We start from the raw sequence: 19,356 nt of genomic DNA, 5'->3' as shown, positions 1-19,356 counted from the left end.
GAGCCCCTACCCTTTTGTCCCCCTAACTCCCCTCTGGAGCCCCCTTTTCGAAGCCATCCTTTGGAATGTCTCTTTAGGACCATCTTCACCTTAATCAGCTTGGGCTCCCGCTTGCGGGACAGGGGCATGTTGGCTTCAGGGACGTTAGCCTTGTTCCCTCAGTGGAAGGGAAAAAAAAAAAACCCGTTTTGCAAACCTTACAATACCCACCACTCCTCAGCATTCATGTGCCAGGCACTGTACTGAAGGCAACAATCTCTCTTTAAAAGCCCCCTCCAATTCTCAGGGAAAAACTATCGTCTTCTTTACAGAGAGGAACCTGAGGGGAAGTTAGATAAAGTCAGCAGGTCTCGCAACCATGAAGTGCAGAGCTGAGACTGAAACCCAGGTTTGCTGACTGAAGCCTGTGTGCCTTACCACTTTCCCCATCTTTGCTCCAAAAACCTCTTGGAAACTTCTCCGAGCAAGCCCACTCTGTTCTCATCCCTTCACTCTCCCACTCGGTGTTACCTAAATACTTCTAGAAGCAGTTCCCAATTTGTAAGCTGGTTATCTAAAGGGTTTATATATAACTTGCCTGTTTGGAACCCAAACACATTTTTCCCAGAGAAAAGGTATTAAATGGGTCCAGAAAGACCGTTTGACCCAGAACGGAGCTGACAATGGTACATCTAGTTCAGGACTAGCCCGGGGCCCCAGCCATCACTAATAACATTGTTTCCTGGAGAAAGACATCCCCAGTTAACCGTTGGTGAGAAAGAAACTGCTCTCTTTTCTCACTTTCTCCTCCCTGTCCTCCCTTATCCTGCTGGACTTTATGCCAGTTGGGGGTGGCTGGGGAGGATGATAATAATTCATAAATCAGGCTACATTCTGTGTGCTGACCAAAGGGGGTGTTTCTTGAGAAAAGGGACCAGGGTAGAGAAGGGCTAAGAAACCAAGCCTTCCAAAACTGTAAGAACTGTTTAGGTGACACAGACAAGGATTGAGGGCAGAGGTGGTGAGCATGCTGGCTCTCTGCAGCTGTTTAAAAGACTGTCTTGGGGCGCCTTGGTTGATTAGGCATCCGACTTCAGCCTAAGTCATGATCTCACCGGTCCCGAGTTCGAGCCCCGCATCGGGCTCTGTGCTGATAGCTCAGAGCTTAAAGTCTGCTTCAGATTCAGAGTCTCCCTCTCTCTCTCTCTCTGCTCCTCCCCATTCACATTCTGTCTCTTTCTCTCAAAAATAAATAAACACTAAAACAAAAAAAGACTATCTTGATTACATGTAGTTCCAGAGGGCCGAACTAGGACCAAGAAGTAACAGGGAGTCCAATTTTGCTTTGATAGTAAATCTCTTCAAAAGTGGAACGGGCCTCTTGATGAAATAGTGAGTTCTCTGTCACTGGGAGTATCCAAGGAGAAGGTAGATGATCACCTACTGGGCATATGGTAGAGGGAAAGAAGCATTGGACAAGTAGATCTCTGAGAGCCTTCTAAATTCATAAACTCATTAAACAAAATGTTATGGAGTATGTTTATGCCCAGCACTAGGTGAGGAACAAGGTTTACAGTGGAGAATAAGATGGGGTCCTTGCCCTCAAGGAGCTTGCAGTCTAATGGGAGAGACAGGCATTAAACAGACAATCGAATCTGCAATTTCAAATTATGATATAGGTGATAAAAGAAAAGAATAGGATACTACTATAAGAGAATAACAGAAGAAATCTAATTCAGATATTGAAGGTCAGAGGGCCTCTCTGAAGAACCCACAGTGAGGCTGAGATCTGAAGGATGAGTGGACGTCAGCTTAGGAAAAGGGAGGGGTGGGTGTTTATGTGTGCATGTCGGAGAAGTGTTCAGGGCAGAGGCAACAGCAAGTGAGAAGGCCCGGTGGCAGCAAAGAACAGTGGGGACAAAATTGTGAATGAGGGGAGAACGGGAAGAGATGAAGTTGACAAGGGAGGCAGGGGCTAGATCTCATAGACTACGGTAGGAGCTGCTATCTTACCCAGTCCCTTGACCTTGTCTCTTATCTGGTGCCTGCTCCTGCGTCTCCAGTCCTGGACCCCTAGGATTTGGTTTCTGGCAGCTCTCCCCAGCTGCAGAGCCTCACCATTCCCCATAGCGCCTCCCACTGCCCTGGGCCCTCCCACGTAGTGGATGCTTCTAGTACTTTCTCAGTGTCCCAGGAGCTGCAATGGTGGAATTCTCATCTGTCTCATGTGGGAGGCCCAGATTCAATGCTTCACCCTTGCAACTGCCTTTCCTTTCACGAGGCAGCATAGTTTAGCGGTAAAGAGCATAGACCCTGGAGCCAGCCTGGCTGGGTTCAGATGGTGTCTCTGTCACTTCCCTCATCTTGCCAAGTTACTTAACTGCCTCAGTTTCTCCATGTGTGAAATGAGGATGATTGTCATGCCTATCTCCTAGGAATGTTATGAGTTAATATTTATTAAGTGTTTAGGACAGTGCCTGGCATGTAGTAAGTACAATATGAGTGTTTGTTAAATAAAATAAATCACTGGCAATAAATCATTGCAACATCAGCTCCCCTGTCTCATCCTATGCTCTCCCAGTTCCCCACCCGTAGGCCTCCAACCAGGGGCCAAGCCTACTTCTCTCTCTCCTCCTCTGCTTTTCTGGCCATGGTTGCCTCTGGCCACAACTCTGTACTTTAAAAAGTAGGCAGAACTGAGTTTACTGCAACCCTGCCCTGGTCACCCAAAGAATAAAAGGTCCTAATGGTAGGCTGCAGTCAAATCAAGGTACACTCGTGACACCTCCCCGCCTTTCCCCATCCAGCTGTTTTCAGAAGTTGAGGGTGTTCTGAGAACACTGAATATATCACTGAGAGGAGCCTGGGTGGCTCATTTGGTTAAGCATCCGACTCTTGATCTCAGCTCAGGTCTTGATCTCAGGGTGGTGAGTTCAAGCCCCACATTGGGCCGTGCTGGGAATAAAGCCTGTGTGTGTGTGTGTGTGTATCACTGAGCCCCATTTATTTCCTGGGCCCTGGGCCTGATCCCCAAGACTGAGTTTAAAGCTTCTCCCACCTACTCCCCTATGACCCTATGCTCAATCCAGGCTCATTCCCTGCCAGCTTTCTTATCTGTGTCCTTGAGGGCAGCAACTGTCTCCCTGTTCTCTGTTGCATCCCAGGCCCTACCTAAACTGGCACTTATCCCTCCAGCCTCATTTCTTTTTGGTCCCCTTCCTGGCATCTCTGAGCCAGCCACACAGGCCTGTTGTCAGCTTCTCAGGATTGCTGTTTTCCCACCAGGGCCTTTCCATGTGCTCTTCTCCCAGCCCCAAGTCTTCTCCCTCAGGTCTTTGCCTGGCCGGCTCCTACTACTTCTTCAGGTCTCAGTTTATCCATCACTTCCTCCAGGAAGCCCTCCGTAAGGCCCCTGGTCTAGGACAGTGGGTCTCCCAGCACCGGGATTTCCCTGCTGTATTTTAACCATCTCTTTACTTATCTGTATCTCCCATTAGATGTCAAACTCAGGCAGAGCAGAGATCATGTTTCTCTAGTTTGCTATTGGATCTTCAGTGCCCAGCACAGGGCCCATAATAGACAGAGTTTACGCCCTGGGGCCCATGGATGAGCTTCCAGGGGTTCACAGGGCTCCCCAAATCATATGAAAATGTTTATAGATTTGTAGTGCATTCTTCCTGGGAGAGAGTCTGTATTTTTTATCATAATCTCACAGGATGTGTAACAACCCCTCCCGCCCGCGCCCCCCCCCCCCCCCAAAAGGTTAAGAACTTTTTAGGCATCAGTAAACACTAGTTTTTGGTTGGATTCATCCATCCATGAATATAGTTGTTGATGCTCAATGAACAGTTATTGAATGGATGACTATGACTCTTCCTCAGGGTTAGGATGTTTTTAATATTTTCAATGGATCGAGTAAAACGTCCGAAGAAACCTTTGCCAGTTCAGCCCTTAGCTCTGCGGCCTTAAATACCCCTCCCCCAGTTGGGCCCACAGCTTAAGACCAAAGCTTCAGCGCCTCCCAGAACCCCTGCCAGAACCGATCTCCAGTCCCGAAATCCACCTACTGCGCCTTTGCAGCCTGTCAACTGAAAATAATCCTGGTAAGAACAGGGGTGGCCGAGCAGGAGTCCCGCAGAAGCTTTGAATGTGGGAGACTCTGCCCCCTGCTGGCTGCCTTGCTTTCCTTCAGCGCGCGCTCCAAGAATGAGGTCAGAGCAAGAAAGAGAGAGCCAGGTGAGTCAGGGGGCCTGGGCAGGGGGCGCCCCCCCCCCCCCCCCGACCTTCTCCCTCCACCCCCAACCCCCGCGATGGGCAGTCCTTCCTGTCAAGATTAGGCTTCATTTTCAATCAAGTCAAGGGCGGTAGCTTCTGCTTTGGGGCCCCCACTGCTTCCCTTCCCAAGGGTCCTATCTTCTCCCAAATTAGAAGTTTAGGGAGGGCCGGGGGCGCAGTGGGGGTGGATGTTCCTCTGGAGCTCAAGGGAGGTCCAGTCACTCAGACTTGGCTTTCTCATGGATCCATCTCTTTTCCCGGAGCCTGGCTACTGCCGACACCTTTGGATCCTGAGCCAATTCTCTGCATCGCCTGCCTACACTTGGCTGGTGGTGTACCAGCCTCCCCACATCACCATGGAAACAGGAGCCTCTGCGTCCATCCCGGAGCTCATTTGTGAAGCTATGGGAAGAATCTGGATGCTGGGGTTGTGCTGGGGGTGCTGCTTAGGAAGGCCAAAGAGATAGCGTTCACAGAAATTGTGGAGAGAAGGAGAGATATTGAGACACCAGGGTGGGGGAGGCATTGCTTTGTAAGGGTTATTGGAATAACTTGTACCCTGTGAAGACAGGTGGCTTCCTTGACAGGCCATAACTGCAGTTGTCTCCTGGATCTCCAAACTGACCAACCCCTCCCTCCCCACGGATGGCCCTTTGTAGCGCGGTAAACTTGAGGGACTTACTTGACCCCCAAGCACCACTCTTCTCATCTGTAAATGTAAAATAAAAATAACAGCAGCACTTACTTAACAGGGGTCTTGCAAGAATTCGATGCGGGGACACATATACAACACACAAAACAGTGCTCAGCACATGGTGAGTACTCAAAAATACTGTTATTGTTGTACATGCTGGCATTGTACATGTATCGGGACTTGTCATTTGTGTCTCTCTAGCTGAACTGGCAGCCCTTCAGTAATAATACCCTAATACTTTACAGTTTGCAAAGTGCTTTTACACACGTTCTCTCAGTTGTCCCACCTCAGTCCTGAAAAATAGGGATTAGCCTCCCCACTTGGCAGACAAAGATGCAGATTCAGAGTTCAAGCCTGTCCAAAAGCTCAGCTCTCACCTGATGCTAAAACTCAGGGTTCTGTAAAGCCTGAGAGCTCTGCCCTATTCATTCATCTCCCTCTGTGTGCCTCTGTGCCCAGCACTGCGCCACGGAAAGTCAGTATCTCATTGTTCAGTGACATCGATCCTGGAGCAGGAGTCTCAGGGAAGAGCTAATCCTGAAGTGTAGGCATTGAGTTTGACCACGAAGGGAGCAGAAAAGTCTTGATTGAATCTGTAATTTAAAACATTCCCACAGAAGGGGAGTGACTGATAATGGTTTGGGGTTCTTTTGGGGCTGGTGAAAATGTTCCAAAATTGATTGTGGTGATGATTGCACAACTCTGTGAATGTACTAAAAACCATTCGAATCGCACACTTTGAAGTGGTGGAATTGTATGGCATGTGAATTACATCTCAATAAAGCCCATATTTTTAAAATTCCCACAAATCAAATACCAGGCCCAGAGGTGGCCCCAAGGAAGTCCACCACATATTTAAGGAAAAAAATAATGCCAATTGAATACAAATTCCTCCAAATAATAGAGAGAAAGGCTACTTCCTCCAACTCATTTTATAAGGCAAGCATAACCTTGATACCAAAACTGATAAAGACATTTTAAGAAAGGGAAATTAGATTCATGATCACAGATGCAAGTTCTAGAAGCAAAGTCTAGACTATAAACAAATACTATCTAGCCATTTACAAAAAGGATGATTTATCATGATGTTCACCTCAGAAAAAGATTAAGTTATTTTAACATCTGAAAAGCAGTCTAGTTCACTGTATGAACCAAACATTGAGAAAAATGAAATAATTTTGTCCACATATATGGACGCTCGATTTGTGACAAAGGGGACAGTGCAGAGCAATAGAGGCAGAAAAGTGTTGGGTAAAATTCAACATCCATTTATGATTTAAAACAGTCAAATCTAGGGGCACTCAGTCAGTTAAGCATCTGACTCTTGGTTTCGGCTCAGGTCAGTTCATGAGATGAAGCCCCGGGAAGGGCTTTGCACGGACAGCACGGGGCCTGCTTGGGATTCTCTCTCTCACCCTCTCTCTGCTCCTCCCCTGCGCATGTATGTGCATACACATGCGCACACAATCTCTCTCTCTCTCAAAATAAATAAACTTAAAAAAAAATAAAACAGTCAAATCTAATAAACTAAGGAATTAGTGAAAACTTTCTTAATTTGATACAGAATAACTTCAAAATCCCCGTGACTAAACATCACACACACTTAGCAGTGAAATGCTGAAACTTTTCCCTTTGAGATCAACAACAAAATGCTCCCTATTATTTTTCTATTCAATTTTGTTTAACATTGTCCTGGAGGTCTTAACTAATGCAGGAGGGGGGGGGGGAAGGAACAAAGGATTCAAGGAAAAGAAGAAATAAACTTGTCATTATTCACAAATGATATAATTGTGATACAGAAAATCGAGAGAAATCTGTAAATAAATTATAAGAATTAAGAGGGCAGTTAAGCAATATTGCAGAATACAAGATCAATTTTCAAAAATAAATGTTTCATGTAAATCAATATGTCAGCAACAAGCAGAAAAAGTAAGTTATAAAATATACCATTCACATTTGAATAAAAAATATCAAATATCTAAGAATAATTCTAACAAAATATGTTGAATACCTCTAATAGGAAACCTATATAATATTAAGGGAGATTAGGGGCACCTGGGTGGCTCAGCCAGTTAAACATCTGACTCTTGATTTCAGCTCAGGTCATGATCTCAAGGTTGTGGGATCAAGCCCTGCATTGGGCTCTGTGCTGACAGTACAGAGAGTGCTTGGGATTCTCTCTCTCTCCCTCTCTCTCTGCCCGTCCCCTGTTTGCACACGAATGAACGCATGTGCACACACTACTCTCTCTCTCAAAAATAAATGAATAACCTTAAAAAATTTTTTTAATCTTTATTTATTTTTGAAAGAGAGAGACAGAGTGAGAGCAGGGGAGGAACAGAGAGAGAGGGAGACACAGAATCCGAAGCAGGCTCCAGGCTCCAAGCTGTCAGCACAGAGCCTGACACGGGGCTCGAACTCACGAGCCGTGAGATCATGGCCTGAGCTGAAGTCGGACACTTAACCTACTGAGCCACCCAGGTGCCGCTGAATAAACTTTTTAAAAAGAGAGAAATTAAAGAAGACCTAAATAAATGGAGAGATATACCATGAACATGGGTTGGAAGACAGTATTATAAAATGGCAATTCTCCCCCAACTTATCCAGAGATTCACTGCAATCCCCCATAAAATCCCAACAGGGTTTTTTAAGAACGGAAGCTAACAAGCTGATTTATACATTTATAGAGAGATTCAAAGGGCCAAGAATAACTGAGACACTCTTCAAGAAGAAGAAGATGTGAGTCTTTGGTCTAGCATATATAAAGACTTAAAATAAAGCTATAAGGATTAAGACAATGTGATATTGGTACAAGAACGGAGAAACTGGCCAACAAAATAGAATAAATAACTGAAACACAAACCCACATGTATATGTACCTTTGGTTTATGACAAAGGGGATAGTGAATAGTGGTGAGGAAATATCCCCAAGGCTTATATAACATTACAATATACAAAAATCAACTGGGGGTGGCTGGCTGGCTCAGTCGGTGGAGCATAAGACTCTTGATTTCAGGGTTGTGAGTTTGAAGCCTATGTTAGACATAGAGATTACTCAAAAATAAAATCTTAAAATTTTTTTAATTAAAAAAATCAACTTCAGGTGAATCATAGATATAAATGTAAAAGGCAGAACAATAAAGCCTCTAGAAAACAACGCAGGAAACTATTCTCATGATGTTAGAATAGGCAAAGACATCTTAAACAGTATACAAAAGGAAACAGTAAGCCTACAGAAGAAGACTGACACATTTGCCTACACTAAATTTTTAAAATATTCCGTGGGTTATACAAGCAAAACATAATTAAAAGGCGAAAAGGAAAAGGGTTAATAATATAGTATGTGAATTAAGTTTTATAAAAAAGAAAGTGCACTGAGAGATGTATAGAACTATTGAATCACTATATTGTACACCCAAAACTATTATATAACACGGTATGTTAATTACATTTGAATGAAAAAAAAAAAAAAAAAAAAGGAAAAGAAAGTGAAAAGTTAAGCCGCAAAGTAGGAGAACAAATCTGGAACACATAGACTGACAAGCGACCTACACTCAGCCCATAAAATGAAGTATCACAAATCAATAAGACAAAGACATAAAACCTAATAGAAAAATGAGCAAGAAATTCAAATAGATACACCACAAAATAGGAAGCCCAAATGGCAAATAAACCTTGGAGAGGGTGTTTGACTTCATTAATCATCAAGAAAATACACACCCACTGACAACACTCAAAGTAAAAAGTCTGAAAATATCAAGTGGTGGGGAGGACGTGAAGCCACAAGGGTTCTCATACACTGCGGGTAGGGGTGTGAACTAACACAGACGCTTTGGAGAACAGCTCAGTTCTATTCTGATAAAGTTTAAGATTTGCATAGTCTGGGGGCGCCTGGGCGGCTCAGTTGGTTGAGTGACCGACTTCAACTCGGGTCATGATCTCGCAGTTCGTGAGTTCGAGCCCCGTGTCGGGCTCTGTGCTGACAGCTCGGAGCCTGGAGCCTGGAGCCTGCTCCCATTCTGTGTCTCCCCCCCTCTCTGCCCCTCCCCTGCTCATGCTCTGTGTATGTCTCTCTCTCAATAATAAATACAAGTTAAAAAAAAAAAAAGATTACATAGTCTGTGAACTGGTACTTGTACACACCCATAGAAATACATACACATGTGCCCCCGAGGAACAAGTACAAGAATTTTCACTGCCCCATTTTTCCTGATAGTGCTAAACTGGAAACAATGGAAATGTCCACTGACAGAATAGAAGTAATATACAAGTAATACAAGCTTATTGATTTTATTTATATACATTTCAATAAAAGGCAATACCAGGGGTGCCTGGGTGGCTCAGTCGGTTGAGTGTCCGACTTCGGCTCAGGTCATGATCTCGCAGTTCGTGAGTTCGAGCCCAGTGTCGGGCTCTGTGCTGACAGCTCAGAGCCTGGAGCCTGCTTCCCATTCTGTGTCTCCCTCTCTCTCTGCCCCTCCCCTGCTCGCATTCTGTCTCTCTCTCAAAAATAAATAAATATTTAAAAAAAATTTTTTTTAAAAGGCAATACCAAACTGCAGTTTGTTGACCACAGATCCTGGGACTTCTCAGCCTCCATAATCACGTGAGTCAATTTCCTATAATAAATCTATCTATCTATCTATCATCTATCTATCTATCTAATCAATCTATCTCTTATTGGTTCTGTTTCTCTGGAGACCTGACTAATACAGATTTTGGTCAGTACTGGGAGTGGTTCTAGATAAACAGAACTTTAAAGTTTATTTTATATTGGGAGGGAGAGAGAGATGGGGGGCGGGGCAGAGAGAGAGAGAGAATCCCAAGGAAGTTCCACACCGTCAGCATAGAGCCTGACTTGGGCCTTGAACCCATGAACTGTGATATCATGACCTGAGCCAAAAATCAAGAATTGGACATTTAACTGACTGAGCCACCCAGGTGCCCCTAGATAAACAGAACTTTAAAACTGAGGGACGCCTGGGTGGCTCAGTCGGTTAAGCGTCTGACTTTGCCTCAGGTCATGATCTCACAGATGGTGAGTCCAAGCCCCACGTTGGGCTCTGTGCTGACAGCTCAGAGTCTGGAGCCTGCTTTGGATTCTGTGTCTCCATCCCTCTCTGCCCCTCCCCCACTCATGCTCTGTCTCTGTCTCTCTCTCGCTCTCTCAAAAAAAAAAAAAAAAAGATGAGTTTTCTGGTGGACACCTGGGTGGTTCAGTCAGTTAAGCAAGCGCCCAATTCTTGATTTCCGCTCAGGTCAGCTTGGGATTCTCTCTCTCCTATTCTCTCTGCCCCTACCACTCTGTCTCTCTGTCTCCCTCTCTCTCAAAATAAATAAATAAACTTTTTTTTTTTTTTTTAAGATGAGTTTTCTGAACTGGTTCTGGGGTTTCTGGAACTGACTCTATAATCTGATTAGATATAAAGACACTAATAATTCTATTTCCAGTAGTAGAGAGAGCACTGATTGTCCATGGCATGATCTGGCGACAGAGATATGCAAAATATCACCATTGGATATTCCTTATTTATTTATTTATTTATTTATTTATTTATTTATTGAGAGAGAGTCCTGTGCAAGCAGGGAAAGGGCAGAGAAAGAAGGAGAGAGAGAATCCCAAGCAGGCTCTGTGCTGTTAGCACAGAGTCCCGCTGAGGGCTTGATCTTACGACTGTGAGATCATGACCTGAGCCAAAGTCAGATGCTTAACGACGGAGCCACTCAGGCGCCCCCACCTTGGCTGTTCTTTTTTTTTTTTTTTTTTAATGTTTATTTTATTTTTGAGAGACAGAGAGAGAGTGCAAATGGGAGAGGGGCAGAGAGAGGGAGACACAGAATCAGAAGCAGGCTCCAGGCTCTGAGCTATCAGCACAGAGCCCGACGCGGGGCTCGAACTCAAGAACTGTGAGATCATGACCTGAGCCAAAGTTGGACGCTTAACCGACTGAGCCACCCAGGCGCCCCTGGATATTCTTAATCAACCACTTATAAGAAGCAAGGACGTGGGTGATTGTGTATATGCTACTCTAACATTTTTGGTAAATTAACAAGAACAATGAAATTAGCTTCTTATTCCTATTGTTACTGTATGAAATGAGGAAAGAAAAGGAAGAGTTTAGAGATTCAAATTCTAAACTCAAGTGCCACATAAATGACCTCAAAGGTACTTATGTGTGTCCTCAAAGAGACCTATGTCTTCCAGCTGCCAGGTGGACATTGCTGAAACTCAAACACAGAATCTCATCCTGCTGAACTACCACACAAGTTGAAATCCCAGCCTCACAGGGTGTCTGCTGTTAAAGCAAGGGCATTGGTTTAGGAAGGAATGGGATCTTAAAAGTTGGAGTGGGGATGGCTTCCCTACCCCCGTCTGAGTTAATTAACCTCGCATTGCCTGAGGAAATAGTAATGGCCTCCCCTGAGGTACTGGCCATGCAAGACAAGGTCTATCTTCCTCAGGACCCACACCCACAACCCTTCTCTGCTTTAGATTTATAACTAGACTCAAGTCCCAGCAGGCCCCTAAAGGTGAGGTACAAAGTGTGACCTATGAGGAGGTATATTATACTCCAAAAGAACTACTTGGCTGTTCTAACTTACGCTGACAGAAATTTAGAGAACATGTGTGAAATGGATAGTAAGGGTGTGGGATGATGATGGAAGGAACATAAAATCTGACCTAGCTGAACTTGCTGATATGAGCTCATTAAGCACAGATTCTGCTGCTTCTTTTTTTTTTTTTTTAATTTTTTTTTTCAACATTTATTTATTTTTGGGACAGAGAGAGACAGAGCATGAACGGGGGAGGGGCAGAGAGAGAGGGAGACACAGAATCGGAAACAGGCTCCAGGCTCCGAGCCATCAGCCCAGAGCCCGACGCGGGGCTCGAACTCACGGACCGCGAGATCGTGACCTGGCTGAAGTCGGACGCCCAACTGACTGCGCCACCGCCCTGAGATCAAGACCTGAGCTAAGATCAAGAGTAGGACACTTAACCAACTGAGCCATTCAGGCGCCCCTCAGCTTCTGCACTTAATGTTGCACCCTAGCGGGTTACACAGGATTTTAACAGTGTGATTCGTTGCCTGAAACATGGACCAAAAGGTGACCCACACTGAGCAAGTTGGAAATGCCAGACCTGCCTTGGTTTAAGGTAGAGGAAGGGATCCAAAGGGTTAGGGGAACTGGGATGTCATTTAAGATCTACTCACACACACTGGGAGGTTTCGGATGGAAAACAAAAAACAAAAAAACAAAAACCAACCTGTGAGGAGAGCTTTGTGATTGTTCTTCTCTGTCTGTAAGACCAGACCTCACGGAGGGCACTGCAGTCTCTGAAGTGGTAAAACTAAATGCAAAGGGAGTAATTGGATCCTGGGGTGGCAGGAGCCAGGTGGTTGCACTCAACCACCCAAAAGCAAGGTGGGAGTAGTTACCATAATGAACAGCAGAGCCAAACCAGAAATTAGAACAGTCTGACCTGGGGTGCTTTGCCGGCTCAGTTGGAAAAGCATGGAAATCTTGATGTCAGGATTGTGAGTTCAAACCCCATGTTGGCTGTAGAGACTACTAAACAATTTATTAGGGCCGCCTTGCTGGCTCAGTTGGTAAAGCATGCGACTTTTGGTCTTGGGGTTGTGTACGGACTACTTGAAAATAAAATCAATCGGGACGTGGGTGGCTCAGTCAGTTAAGCACCTGACTTGAGCTCAGGTTATGGTTTCACGGTTCATGAGTTTGAGCCCTGCATCGGGTGAGCTCAAGGCCTACTCTGGGTGAGCTTGAGCCCCAGTTCTCTCTCTCTCCCTCTCTCTCTGCCTCTCATGGGATTCTCTCTCTCTGCCCCTTGCTCACTTGTGCTCTCTCTCAAAAAACAAAAAATAAGTAAAGTCAAATCAATCAATCAATCAACTTAAAAAAAAAAAACCCACAACAGTCTGACTTACAAAGAATTATGGCATTGGCCAGTCGATCATGGTGAGATATAAGAGAGATAGGGCTGGATGATTATTATATGAGATAATAAATTCTCATATAAACAGAAAAGTTCTAGGTCAAGAGAACAAAATTCTAAAAATAGAATTTTTAGAAATAGAATAGAATTTTTTCTGAATCATAAAAATAGACTTTCCAGACTTGAGCCAGTTTACAGACCGGTACCCCTGAATGAAGGGGAAGGTGGATCCTCCCTCAAAAAGAGTACACTGCCCAAAATGCATACTGTTAATCTTTCTCCTAGCCTTCCCTCCCCAAACCAATGGCCTTTTATCAGGGTAACTGTGCACTGGGGGAAAGGAAGCCATCAGGGACTACTGGCCACTGGCTGTGAACTGAAACTAATTCCAGGAGACCCAAAATGTCACTGTGGCCCACCAGTCGGAGTAGGAGCTTATGGAGGTCAGGTAATCACGGAGTTTTAGCTCAGGTCTGTCTCACCGTGGGCCAGTGGGCCCTTGAACCCGTCTTATGGCTAATTTCCCAGTTCTGGTTACGTAACTGGAATAGATGCACCCGGCGGCTGCTGGAATCCCCACACTGGTTCCCTGACCTAGGAGTGGAGGGATAGACCAAGTGGAAGTGACTACACCAGCCTCTTCCTAGGAAAATCATAAACTAAAAGCAATCCCTGGAGGGATTGCAGAAATTAGTGCCATCAAGGACTTGAAAGATGCAGGGGTGGTGATTCCTACCACATTCCTACCACATTCAACTCATCCATTTGGTTTGTGCAGAAGACAAATGGATCTTGGAGAAGGACAGTGCATTATCACAAGCTTAACCGGGTGGTGACTCCTTTTGCAGCTGCTGTGCCAGATGTGGTTTCATTGCTTGAACAAATTAACCTGTCCTCTGGTACCTGGTGTGCCGCTGTTGATCTGGCAAATGCGTTTTTCTCCATCCTTATCATTAAGGACCACGAGAAGTCATTTGCTTTCAGCCGGCAAGGCCAGCAATGTGCCTTCTCTGTCTTACCTCTGGGGTATATCAACTCTCCAGCCCTATATCATAATTTACTTCACAGAATCTTGATCACCTTTTGTTGGAAAAGACAATCTCATGCCGGCGGTCTTTCCACCCCTGTTTGGCCACATAAGAATGGATCTTGGGCCAGAATCTCTTTCTTTTTTTAAATGTTTGTTTATTTATTTTGAGAGAAAGAGAAATAGAGAGTGAGCAGGGGAGGGGCAGAGAGAGAGGGAGGCAGAGGAGCCCCACATGGGGCTCGAACTCATGAACTGTGAGATCATAACCTGAGCTGAAATCAACAGTTGGATGTTTGGGGCACCTGGGTGGCTCAGCCGGTTGAGCGTCCAACTTTGGCTCAAGTCATGATCTTATGAGTTCGAGCCCTGCATGAGTTCGAGCCCCGCATCAGGCTCTCTGCTGTCAGTGCAGAGCCTGCTTCAGATCCTCTGTCCCCCTCTCTCTGCCCTTCTCCCCCTTGCTCTTTCTTCCTCAAAAATAAAGAAACGTTGAAAAGAGAGAGAGAGTTGGATGCTTAACTGACTGAGCCACCCAGGCACCCCTGGGACATTTCTTACTAAGAGATAAAGAGCCCACACAGCCTGTACTGGGCTTATCACCTTGTGTGAAAGTATGTTTGCATGTTTCATGCTCAATGTGTACTCCTTTGGTCTGCTTAAGTGTGAGCATCGATAGCTCTCAGGCATGCCCCTGGCTATTTCAGGCTCCATGGGTGAGGGGGAGATGTCCTTCTACTGTGCACCAGAGGGGTGCATGTCGGTCAATTGCCCTGCATTGGCTGCCAGGAGGCACCTGCTGGCCATGGGGGACCAATGCCCCATAAAGCTGAATGAAGCTGATCTTGTTCTATCTCTTCTCTGTGCAAATAAAGCGTTGTTTCATCCAGTGCTTGACTGCATTGTGTCTTCCTGGTTGACTCTGACACCCAGATGCAGTGGGCAGAAGTGTTTGGATTTCTGCCAGTTGACTGCACTGTGACGATCTTTGCTATCCTCCATGTAGCTGGAGCCTTCCCTTAACACTGGTAACAAGTGCATGAGGTTCTGCTTAACAACTGTACCTTCCGCAAGATAGCACACGCTTGTCTTTTACATTGGGGACATTATGCGGATTGGTTCTAGTGAGCAAGAAGTAGCAATTACTGTAGACTTAATGGTGAGACATTGGTATGTCAGAGGGTGGTAAATGCATCCGACCAAAGTTCACGGTCCTGCTAGCTCAGTGAGATTTCTGGGGGTCTAACGGTGCAGGGCATGCTGAGCTAGCCCTTTGAGGTAAAGGGTAGCTTATTGCATCTGGCCCCTTCTATAATTAAAAAGAGGCACAACATCTTCCTGGGCGTCTTTGAATTTTGGAGGCAACATATTCCCCATTTGGTTGTGTTATTCTGGCCCATTTACCAAGTGACCTGAAAAGCTGCTGATTTTGAATGGGGCCCAGAACAGGAGAGGGCTGTGCCCCAGCCAGCCTGCCGTGCAAGCCGCTCTGCCACTTGTGTCACGTGATCTAGTAGATTTCAGGTGCTTGAAGTAGCAGCGTCAGGCAAGGATGCTGTTCAAAGACTTTGTCAGACCCCTCTAGGTGAACTGCGGCACAGGCCCTCAGGATTTTGGAGCAAAGCCTTGCCATCCTCCACAGATAACTACTCTTCTTTTTCAAAACAGCTCTTGGCTTGCTGCTGGGCCTCCGTAGGGACTGAGTGCTTAACAAAGGACCAAGTTACTTTGCGACCTGAGCTGTCCATCATGAACCGGGTGTTGTCTGACCTACCAAGCCATGATGTTGGGCAAGCAAAACAGCATTCCATCAGCACGTGAAACTGGAATAGACGAGACTGGGTCCAAACAGGCCCTGGTGTCATAAGTGAGTCACGTGAAGACGTGGCCCAAATGCCATGGTTCCCCACTACCTTTTCTCTTCCCTCAGGTGCAGTTCCCTCTGATCACTTGACAGAGGCAGAAAAAACTCAGGCCTGGTTTCTAGATGATTCTGCACATATGCAGGCACCACCCAAAAGTGAACAGCTACAGTAGAACAGCCACTTTCAGGGCCATCCCTGAAGGACAATGGTGAAGGGAAGTCCCCCCAGTGGGCAGAACTTTGAGCAGTGTACCTGGTTGTTCACTTTGCCTGGAAGGAGAAATGGCCAAATGTGTGATTAGACACTGATACACAGGCTATGGCCAAGGTTTAGCTGGATCGTCAGGGACTTGGAAGACACACGGCTGGAAAATAGGTGACAAGAAAATTTGAGAAGGTATGTGGATAGACTTCTCTAAATGGGCAAAAAAACAAAACAAAACAAAACAAAACAAAAACCCAAAAAACCCCATGGAGATGTTGTGTCTCATGTGAATGATTACCAAGGGCAACCTCAGCAGAAGAAGATTTTAGTAATTAAGTGGATAGGATGATGCCTACTGTGGATACCAGTAAGCGTTTTTTTCCCAGCCACTCCTGTCAACACCCAATAGGCTCATGAACAAAGTGGGCTCGTGAACATGGTGGCAAGGATGGAAGTTATGCATAGGCTCGGCAACATGGACTTTCACGCACTAAGGCCAACCTGGCTGTGGCAATCTCCTAGTGCTCAATCTGCCAGCAGCAAAGACCAGCACTGGGCCTCTGACATAGTATTCCCTTGGCTTAATGGGTTGATTACACTGGACCACTTCTGTCATGGAGGGGGCAGTGTTCTGTTCTTACTGGAATATTTACTCTGGATACAGATTTGCCTTCTCTGCATGCAGTGTTTCTTACCAAAACTATCAGTCATAGGCCTACAGACTGCCTTATCCACTGTCATGGTATTCCCAACACAGCATTGCGTCCGATCAGGGAAGTTGCTTCATAGCAAATGAAGCGTGGCAATGGGTATGCTCGTGGAATTCACTGGTCTTCCCATGTTCCCTACCATCCTGAAGCAGCTGGTTTGACAGAAGACTCAGTTACAGTCCCAGCTACGTGGCAATACCTTGCAGAGCTGGGGCGACATTCTCCAGAAGGCTGTAAGTGCTCTGAATCAGCACCCAATATATGGTGCTATTTCTCCAGTAGCCAGGATTCACAGGTCCAGGAATCAAGGGATGGAAATGGGAGTGGCACCAATCACTATTATCCACTAACAATTTTTTTGCCTTTGTTGCTGCAACCTTATGTGCTGCTGGCCTAGAGGTCTTAGCTCCAAAGGAGGAATACTTCCACCAGGTGACACAATAATGATTCCATTGAACCGGAAGTTGAGACTGTCATCCAGCCACTTAGGACTCCTATCCGTCTGAATCAAAAAGCAAAGAAGGGAGTCACTGTGCTGGCTGGGACTGATCCTGACTACCAAGGGGGAAATTGAACTACCGCTCCACAATGGAGGTAAGGAAAAGAATGTCTGGGATACAGGAGATCCCTCAGAGTGTCTCTTAGTATTACTATGCCCCACGATTGGGTCAGTGGAAAACTATAACAGCCCAATTCGGGCGGGACTACCAATGGCCCAGACCTTTCAGGAATGAGAGTTTGAGAACAATGACCAGTGGAGGGGCCTGCTGAAGGCAAACAGAATACAGAATGGATAGTGGAAGAAGATAGCTGTAAATTGACACCTACAACCACATGACCAGTTACAGAAATGCAATTTCTGTAATTACAGAACTGTAATTGTCATAACAGTTTCTCCCTGTTTTGCTATGAATACGTGTGTGTATACAAATAAAATCTTGGGGCGCCTGGGTGGCTCAGTCGGTTGAGCGGCCGACTTCGGCTCAGGTCATGATCTCGCGGTCCGTGAGTTCGAGCCCCGCGTGGGGCTCTGTGCTGACAGCTCAGAGCCTGGAGCCTGTTTCAGATTCTGTGTCTCCCTCTCTCTCTGACCCTCCCCCGTTCATGCTCTGTCTCTCTCTGTCTCAAAAATAAATAAACGTTAAAAAAATTTTTTTTAATAAAATTAAATAAATAAATAAATAAAAACAAATAAAATCTTTGGGGGCACCTGGGTGGCTCAGTCAGTTAAGCCTCCAACTCTTAATTTTGGCTGGTTGGGGTCATGATCTCACAGTGGTGGGATCCAGCCCCTGCCTCCCCCACGCCGCCACACGCATCAGGCCAGACTGACAGCATTGAGTCTGCTTGGGATGCTCTCTCTCTCCCTCTCTCTCTCTCTGCCCCTCCCCAGCTTGTGTGGGTGTGCTCTCACTCTCAAAATAAATAAATAAGCATTAAAAAAATATTTTAAAATGGGGCGCCATGGCTCAGTCAGTTAAGCGTCCTACTTCAGCTCAGGTCATGAACTCGTGGTTTGTGGGTTCGAGCCCTGCGTTGGGCTCTGCGCTGACAGCTCAGAGCCTGGAGCCTGCTTCAGATTCTGTGTCTCCCTCTCTCTCTGTTCCACCCCCCCCCCGCCCCCCCGCTCACACGCTCTCTCTCTGTCCCTCAAAAATAAATAAAGATTAAAAAAAAATTTTTAATATTTAAGAATACGGAGCACCTGGTGACTCGGTTGAGCATCTGATTCTTGGTTTTGGCTCAGGTCATGATCTTGCGGTTTTGTGAGTTTGAGCCTTGCATTGGGCTTGGGCTTTCACACTGACCGTGTGCAGAGCCTGCTTGGGATTCTCTCTCTCCCCTCTCTCTCTGCCCCTTCCCCACTCACACTCTCTCTGTCTCACTCAAAATAAATAAACTTAAAAAAAAATATTTAAAAATACAAATGAATAAAATATCTTTGTTTTCTTTCCTATCACCTTATCATGTAACATAAGATGTATTGACCTTATATCATTGTATTTAAAGATTATATCTTGTTATTATCTTTACTTGGAGATTAAATATGGTTTAAGGACATGTGAATAGAGAATAGGTAGACTTGTGATGCTTAATTTTATATGTAAACTTGACTGAGCCACAAGATATCCAGACATTTGGTCAAACGTTATTCTGGGTATATCTGTGAAGGTATGTATTTCCGGATGAGATTAACATTTGAATCAGTAGACTGAGTGAAGAAAGGAGATTGCCCTCTCTACTGGGGGTGGGTCTCATCCAAACAGTTGAAGGCCTGAATAGAAAAAAAATGGCTGAGCTAGATGGAACTCCTCCTGCTTGACTGCTGAACTAGAACACAGGTCTTTTCTGGCCTTTGGACTCAGACTGAAACATCAGATGTATGTACACACACACACACACACACACACACACACACACACCCTATTGATTCTGTTTCTCTGGAGAATTCTATAAAAGCATTATATCTCACGTTTGAAACAACTTTATTGAGGCACATTTTGCATATTAAATAATTCACCCCATTCAAGTATACAATTCAATGATTAAAAAAAAATTTTCATGTTTATTTATTTTTGAGAGAAACAGAGCATAAGTGGGGGAGGGGCAGAGAGAGATGGAGATACAGAATGGGAAACAGGCTT

General features: G+C 45.3%; 1 long non-coding RNA gene across 1 annotated transcript; it reads left to right on the top strand.

Annotated features, from left to right (window-relative positions):
* The first annotated feature begins 4,092 nt into the window (after positions 1-4,092).
* LOC147579191 (uncharacterized) lies at positions 4,093-17,840 on the top strand. The gene is made up of 4 exons (XR_015253647.1): positions 4,093-4,215; positions 5,007-5,069; positions 9,494-9,554; positions 15,601-17,840. It is a non-coding gene; the product is annotated as an uncharacterized LOC147579191 (long non-coding RNA).
* Positions 17,841-19,356: the final 1,516 nt, after the last annotated feature.

This window comes from Puma concolor, chromosome B4 (assembly GCF_028749965.1).
Source record: "Puma concolor isolate L17-30 chromosome B4, mPumCon1.1.hap2, whole genome shotgun sequence".
NCBI lineage: Eukaryota > Metazoa > Chordata > Mammalia > Carnivora > Felidae > Puma > Puma concolor.
The sequence above is the reverse complement of the archived record's forward strand: the minus strand, read 5'-3'. Positions and strand labels throughout refer to the sequence as shown.